The sequence below is a fragment of the Hevea brasiliensis genome, chromosome 7 (genome assembly GCF_030052815.1).
Source record: "Hevea brasiliensis isolate MT/VB/25A 57/8 chromosome 7, ASM3005281v1, whole genome shotgun sequence".
Lineage (NCBI taxonomy): Eukaryota > Viridiplantae > Streptophyta > Magnoliopsida > Malpighiales > Euphorbiaceae > Hevea > Hevea brasiliensis.
In genome coordinates, this window is record NC_079499.1 from 83,118,913 (window position 1) to 83,128,275 (window position 9,363).

Consider the following 9,363-nt stretch of genomic DNA (forward strand, 5'->3'; position numbering starts at 1 on the left):
TTCTTCTAATCAATTTATATCAAATATAAATCAATTAATTAATCTTTATTAATTAATTTCTCATTAATTAAATTTATATTTAAACACTTTAAATATAAATTTAACTTATACTATACATCCAATAACCTAGATTTGATTTCAAGTCATGCTAGGGACTTTGCAATCTAATTGCAAACCAAACCTATTTAATTAATCAATTAAACTCTTTAATTAATTAACTAAATCATATTTAATTAGGTGATAACTTGTGTATATGTGTGACTTAGGCTCATCACTAATTGGCAATGAGATATGATATCAACTCTTAATTTCATCAGAACTCTTTCTTACGATAAATGATTTCTCTAAATCATTTTATGCACCTCATAAATCATGGTTAACACCTAGCATAGCATGCCATGGCCGCCCAATTAGTAATAAGGTTTACCTTAAATGAACCTATAATCATATGTTACCATGCACTAGAATCTCTTTATTGCAAAATCTCAACTCAAGCTAGAGTCATGGTTTATGTCAAACTCCATTTGTTATGAATATTATGTTCTCTTTTAATTCTAGTTCTTGATTAAAAGATTTTTCTCATCAGAAACTCTTTTCTGATTAAATCTATCTGTTCTGGCCAGGAACTTGAAACATCAAGAACAATTAAATGAACAAATGATTTTATCTCTATTTACTTAGAGGAACAGATTCCATCTTGATTAACACCTACCTCCATATATAACTAGTAGGATCCAACACATGCCCATATACCCATACACAGTACAAGTAAGAAATCAGTATCAAACTCAAACCACCTATATACAAGATAACTCTAATATCTCAGGTATAAAGATTATATGCACTGATATGATTTATGACAATGCATTGACAAGAGTAAACTCCATGTGCTTGTCATAAGTGTCACTGGTTCGACCTACTTATCATGTATAAGTGCCTATCATGTTTGTTATATGGCATGAGACTCACCATTCCATCTTATCTATATCCCATGCAAATAACTTGGGAACAAACATGAATACAATCTTTCTAGATAAGTCATGTCTTTATTATAAAGTATCCTCAATTGTGAACCTATTTATGATACTTTGTACTAGAAATACTATCACTCATATTCTTAACAACTTAAGAATAGAATTTCTAATAAAATATTAATGGACCTTTTCTATTACACATAAATATATTATGTAAACAGAAAAGTGGAAATGCCTTTTATTAATAAAAACATGTACAAGATACATACTAAATGATATGCTCTAGGGCATAATACTAACAATCTCCCACTAGCACTAGAGCCATTCATTACAATATCTTTGACCCATCTTCTCAAAATGTCAGTCTAGCTGAGTCTGTAACATAGGCTTAGTGAATGGATCAGTTGGATTTTTAGCTGATGCTATTTTGTGCATGGCTACATCGGCTCATCCAATTATTTCTCTTATAATGTGGTAGCGCCTTTCTATGTGTTTGGATTTCTAGTGAGACCTTGGTTCCTTAGCTTGTATGACTGCTCCATTCTTGTCGCAGTGTAGTGGAACTACTGACTCAATGGAAGAAACTACTGCAAGTTCTGTCATGAACTTCTTTATCCAAACAGCTTCCTTTGCAGCATCTGATGCAATAATATACTCAGCCTCGGTAGTGGAATTTGCAGTCGTGCTCTGTTTGGAACTCTTCCAACTGACTGCACCTCCATTACAAATGAACACATATCCAGAGGTAGACTTTCTATCATCAATATCTGATTGGAAATCAGAATCAGTATAACCATCCAATTGCAAGTCTCCACCTCCATAAATCAAGAATAAATCCTTAATTCTTCTCAAGTACTTAAGGATATTCTTGTGACTATCGATGTTCCAAACTTGGATTGGATTGATACCGCTAGTCAAACTAATAAAGATATGCGATATCCAAATTTAGTACACAACATTGCAGATATTAAACTTCCAATAGCCGAAGCATATGGAATCCTAGCCATTTTATCTCTTTCTTCAGGTGTCTTTGGAGACATCTCTTTAGAAAGATAGATACCATGTCTCACTGATAACAATCCTCTCTTGGAATCAAGCATGTTCAGCCTCTTTAACACCTTTTTTCAAGTATAGACTTTGGGATAAACCAATTATTCTTTTCGCTCTATCTCTATAGATGCGAATCCCAAGAATATAGGTTGCCTCCCCTAAGTCTTTCATGGGGAATGTATTTGGCAACCATACCTTTACAGTTGTCAACATACTTGTGTCATTACCCATCAATAGTATATCATCCACATATAAGACAAGGAAAGTGATAGCACTGTCACTAACCTTCTTATATACACATGGCTTATCCTCATTTTTTATAAAACCAAATGATTTAATGGCTTTATCAAAACGGATGTTCCAACTCCTCAAAGCTTGCTTCAACCCATAAATGGATCGCTTTAGCTTGCATACTTTGGAACCATCTTGGGATTCAAAACCCCTAGGTTGTTCCATGAAAATGTTTTCTTCAATGTATCCATTGAGAAAAGCTATTTTGACATCCATCTACAAAATCTCATAATCGTAGTATGCAGCTATTGCTAATAGAATCCTAATTGATTTAAGCATGGCAACAGGCGAGAAAGTCTCCTCATAATCGATTCCTTGCCTTTGGTGAAACCCTTTTGCTACTAGCCTTACATTATAGGTCTCTACCTTTCCATCAGAACTAATTTTCTTCTTGAAAACCCATTTGTTCCTTATAGGTACAATACCTTCAGGTGGGTCAACAAGATCCCAAACTTGATTCTTATACATGGAATCAATCTCAGATTTCATAGCATCAATATATTTTGAAGAGTCTATATCTGATATAGCTTCTTCATAGGTAAGTGGATCATCTCCATGATCTATTTCTTCATGAGTAGAGAACTCTTATTCTTCTTCATGAAGGAAACCATATCTCACTAGTGGGTGAGATACCCTGGTCGTTCTACGAGGAACAGCTGTAGATGTTTCATCAACGGGTAAAGGTTGACTAGATGGATCTATATCCATCGTATTTGTTGGTTAGTCAGAATTCTCCAATTCTAACTCTATTTGCCTTCCTTTGCCTCCTTCTTGAACAAACTGTTGTTCAAGAAATGTGGCATCTCTACTTATCACAACCTTTTGTGAAGTAGGCAAATAAAAATAATATCCAAAACTATCTTTTGGATATCCAACAAATCGACCCTTTTCTGATCTGGTTTCCAATTTATCAGTGTTTAGCTTTTGATATAAGCTGGACAACCCCAAATCTTAACATGCTTAAGACTTGGTTTTCTTCCATGCCATATCTCATGAGGTGTGGAAGAAACTGATTTTGATGGAATCCCATTCAAAATATACAAAGCTAATTCTAATGCAAATTTCCAAAAGGAGATTGGCATATCAGTATAGCTCATCATACTACGTACCATATCCAATAGGGTACGATTTCTCCTTTCAGATACACCATTCAGTTGTGGCATTCTTAGAGGAGTCAGCTGGAAAACAATGCCGTTCTTTCTCAAGTATTCATCAAATTCAGTACTCAAACATTCATCTCCATGATATGATCGAAGAGCTTTAATACTCTTTCCTGTTTGATTTTCCACTTCAGATTGAAATTCTTTGAACTTTTCAAAGGATTCATGTTTGTATTTTATTAAATGCAAATACCCAAACCTTGATTTATCATCAGTAAAGGTAATAAAGTAATGAAAACCGCCTCTAGCCATTTCCTTAAATGGACCACTTATATCACTATGTATTAGCTCCAAAATATTTTCAGCCCTTAGCTCTTATCCAACAAAGGGTGATCTAGTTATTTTGCCTTGAAGGCAAGAGTCACAAGTTGGAGTAGGCTCAGAGCCCAATGAGGATAGAATCTCCATTTTCTCCAATTTTGCAATCTTATCTTCTGCAACATGACATAACCTTAAGTGCCAAATATATTTGGAACTTGAGTTGGTTTTCACCATGGCATTGCATTCATTTAGATCACTTGCATTCATTTTGTGTTTGTCATTATTATCTAAATAATAAAGACCATCATTCATATAACCCGAACCAACATATTTATTTCTAAAATAAATATTGCAAACATCATCTGTGAATTGAAATTCATAGACATTTCTAGTCAAACTAGATATAAAAATGATGTTCTTACAAGCATCAGGTACATATAAAATATTATCCAAACACAAAACATGTCCAGACATGTAAAAAGATTTAGATCCTATGGCTAAAGCTTCAACAGTTGAGCCATTGCCAATCCGGAGTCTAACATCTCGAGAATGCAAGCTGCTACTATTTGCCAGTTCCTGCATATCATTAGAAATGTGAGAACTGGCACCAGTATCTAAAACCCAAGCTGTAGATGAACTATGAGTATCATCATAATCTAAATAACAAGATATGGACATACCTTCCCAAGGTTTATCCTTCTTGTCCTTCAGAGAAGCAAGATACTCTGGGCAGTTCCTTTTCCAGTGCCCATCCTTCTGGCAATGGAAAAACTTTCCTTTGCCTCTATTAGCTTTAGTCTTCCCTTTCTATTTAGCTATTTTCTTAGAAGGACCAGGAATATGAGATTTCTTTTTCTTATTGCCCTTCTTTTTGTTGGACTTTCCAGTAGAAGAAGATGTAATCAAAGCTACTTCTTTTCCTTTATTGCCCGATATATTCTTTTGGGCAATAACCAGCATGTTGAGTAAACCAGCTAAGGTGCATTCCTATTTAGTCATATGGAAATTTGTCACAAAATTCCCAAAAGACTCAGGAAGGGACTGAAGGATCAAATCCATCTGTAGTTGGAAATCCATGTTGAAATCAAGATGTTCCAGCTGCTCAATCAGTCGAATCCTCTTGTGGACATGATCCCCAATATTTTGTCCCTCAGACATCCTCATGCAGAACAACTGCCTAGATATCTCATACCTAGTATTCCTACTATGCTCACCATATAACTCTTGTAGGTAAAGGAGGATCTCACTCGCACTCTGCATGTTCTCATGCTGCTTCTGTAACTCATTACTCATGGAAGCAAGCATGGAACACTTAACTCTCATACTATGCTCCTTCCACTTGTCCAAAGTTTCGTATTCCTCTTGAGTGGCCTCTGGAGGTAAAGGACTAGGAACATTTGAATCTAGAACATATCCTATATGTTCAAGGTTCAGGACAAGTTTTAAATTTCTTAGCCAATCAGACAGATTAGGTCCTGTCAACCTATTGCAATCAAGTATGCTTGCAAGGATATTGGATGGTGGTGGTTGTTCTGTGCTCATTATTATTAGAAAATTAACTGCAGAAACTAACCAGATTAATTAGTAAATGTATCATGTAATTAACCAAAATGATTATGGTCTTTTAATCAAATTGGTCCTCCCACTAACTTAGCGAATCCTACACTTCCAAAGTAGAAAACGGAAATCCTAGTTGGAAGGATTTATAGTGGGTGATTAAATTCTTATAATTTTATTAATCATCCTCAGGTACATCCATTATTGGAATTACAATAAACTATAAGTAGGCAACTCCTTGCCCATCACATCTCATGTGAGGTTCAATCCTTTTCCTAGCCCCTAATGGTCAAAATCTTAGGTACATCCATTATTGACTTATCTTGCATTAGTTAAGTTGATCCCATTGAGCCAGTAATTATGCAAATAATTTTAATGTCCTCAGGTACATCCAATATTGGCCACCAAACCATTTACATATTTACAACATCTCATGCTTAACAATTATTCTTAAGAAAATCTCTTAAATTATTTGCATTTTATGCAACTATTTAAAATTTCTTAAAATAATTGCCCCAATGGAGGGCCCATGTTATAATTACTTTAATTATAGCATTTCCAACTTAATCATTTGTTTGGAAGATTTTATGGTCATCCTAATTACTATTAAGGTCTCACTTTACACATTATCCATTTAGCATGCATATATCATATACTGCATACATTCACATACATCTTATGCATTCATGGACAATAAATAAATATGGTATGATCATGGACTTTCTAAAGGATTCAATTCTGAGCCACCAAGAATTGAATCAGGGCATTCCTAGGTGCATTTCATTAATTCATTTTATAAGAGTTGCTGAAGGAGTACATAATCAACACTTGATCTTGAATTCCTCCCACTAGTCCCACCAATACTCTTGACCTCCTTGAACTTCTTGCAATCCAATTACATAGTAATCCTTTGCATACCAAGGTGAATTTACAAGAACTTAAATAAATAAAATTACAATCCAAAAATTATTACAAACTTAATAATACATGCCCAAAATAAATTAAAATAAATTAATTAATTTACAATCCCAAAGAAAACATAAAAGAAATAAATCCAATCACATTGGTCTTTTATAGTCCATGATCATCCATCATGCATATCACTATTTAACAATTAAATAAAACATACATACTTAAATTAATTGAATATCTCATATTCAACTTAAAAATCTAGATTTGAATATGATTCAAATAAATTTAAAAATTCAGATTTGAATCTCATTCAAATAAATTTAAAAATTCAGATTTGAATCACATTCAAACAATTTTTAAAAATCAGATTTGAATCACATTCAAACAATTTCTAAAAATTTAGATTTGAATATTATTCAAATAACTTTAAAAAATCAGATTTAAATATGATTCAAACAACTTTAAAAATTCAGATTTGAATCACATTCAAACAACTTTTAAAATTCAGATTTGAATCGCATTCAAACAATTTTTAAAATTCTTATTTGAATCAAAATTTAATTGTGTGATTAAATTTAATAATTAAATACTTTAATTAGTCATAGGATAGGCCTTAGATCATACAACAATTGCAGAATTAAAAAGCCAAGCCTTGTACCACCCATGAAGCCCAAACCATGCTCACCATTGATGGTGTTCTTCAAGCAAGCCGCCACACATCCATTGTAACCATCAATGGATAAATCATCTCATGATCAAAACACACAATTAGATCATATAATCAACAATTTAAATGGCAAATATAGTGGCTCTGATACCAATTGAAGGAGCGGAAGCATGAAAAACATAAGTTTATACTATTAAATTCAAAAATTTTCACCTAGGGTCACATGCATCATGCAAGATTTATTTTTATCTATTTGATTTCAATGATAAACAACATATTAAAACACTTTTAATATGTTTTTAGATCTGTATTTTCCATTTAAGATTTTAGAATTAATCAGATTAATTTTTAGAATCCTAGATTAGATCAAGAACAAATACACTAACCTCTTGATGCACTGCAGTGTATTTGTGCCTTTCGGATGTGTCTTCAGGATACCACCAAGTTCACCTATGGCAGTCCTTGAACAACTTCTAAAGCTTTTTCTATTAATTAAAAAATCAAGTTTTGCCTTTTAAAAGATTAAAGATGTAAACATGACACTAGAAACAATTTCTAGTATTTTTAATTCAAGAGATTGTTTGCTAATCTCTTGGAATTGATGAGAGATGAAGAAGAAGAGAGAATGAGAGCTTCAAGGGTGGCGGCACCAAGGGAGGCAGCAGCTGGTTGTGTTGTTTTCTTTTCATAACAATACATATATAGCTAGGTCAACACATTAAACCCTTGCCACATGTCACTCTCTGATTGGTTCTAGGTTTAATTGACCCAATCACAATGTGCCAAGTGTCAAACCTATATTTAATCTTAATTTTAATAATCTTACATGATTAAAAAACATTTGGCAAGTTTATATGTAGTGCCATGTGTTACCATCTCATGGTGCCACATGTTACCCTGTGAAATGACCAAAATGCCCCTGTGTTTTAATTTTGAGTTTTCAAACCAAAATAATTATTTCTTTTCTTCTAATCAATTTATATCAAATATAAATCAATTAATTAATCTTTATTAATTAATTTATCATTAATTAAATTCATATTAAAACACTTTAAATATAAATTTAACTTATACTATACATCCAATAATCTAGATTTGGTTTCAAGTCATGCTAGGGACTTTGCAATCTAATTGCAAACCAAACCTATTTAATTAATCAATTAAACTCTTTAATTAATTAATTAAATCATATTTAATTAGGTGATAACTAGTGTATGTGTATGACTTACGAGGCTTATCACTAATTGGCAATGAGATATGATATTAACTCTTAATATTATCAAAACTATTTCTTACAATAAATGATTTCCCTAAATCATTTTATGCACCTCATAGACCATGGTTAACACCTAGCATAGCATGTCATGGCCACCCAATTAGTAATAAGGTTTACCTTAAATGAACCTATAATCATATGTTATCATGCACTAGAATCTCTCTGTGACACCCCTTACCCGTGTACAGTATACCCGAGTAAGTAATGCCACACGGTGTACCGGCACACTCTAATATTCCTCAATTAATTTATATCATGCTTTTGCATATAATTTATGAAATACAATTTATTTAAAACATTTATCAAAAGTATCATTCATTTAAGGTTCCGAAAATTTTAAAGAAAATCCGGCGGAGTACCGGCTAAAAATGGAGAAAACCGTTCTTCGGAACCTGTTAAAAACACTTCCAATATTTTTATTCCATCATCTCAAACTCCAATATCCAAAATCTCAACAATATTTCTCAATAGCAAATTCTCAATAATCTTTTCATTTCGCAAACATCCATTTCTCATATACAAGCGATAAATACATGCTCAAATTTTGCATTCATAGTCATAACTTTCATTATTTACATGGACATCAAAATATATTACATGAGTTCAAATACATATGAGAAAAAAAGTAAAAATCTGCTACAAAATATCAAAATGACAAAATGACACCTAGTGCCCTACCAATGCACTGCAGGTAGTGAGGTGACACGGACACTGCGCAGAACTGCAGGATGGACTCACCCAGTTTGTGGTCTACTGGGCTCACGATCAGGATCTCCAGTACCTACGCGTGGCAAAAGCAACGCGCTAAGAAATAATGCTTAGTGGTGCATTAATAAAATAAAAGGAATAGCAAGAAAATAGATATGTAGTGAATGTATATGTTCCATTTATTTTGAATTTGTATATCATTAACTTTGTACACTTTTATTCATTTGGTTGCCCCAAGTAACCTACACTAGACGACTGGACTAGATAACGGGTAAACTGGCACTGGGTATCTAGTACCTCGGGCCGTCACACCATCGGTCACATATGCATCTCCCAGCAAATGTAACAGCCTACCAAGTCAGAATAATCTCAGGCACAAGGCCAAAGCTCAATACAAGGTCAGAATGGCTAAAAGCCATGAAATCATGGAATGGCATATTGCCATGTGCAGTACTGCTAACTGAACCCTATTGGCATGCCAAACTATCCAAACCAATCATGTTAGGT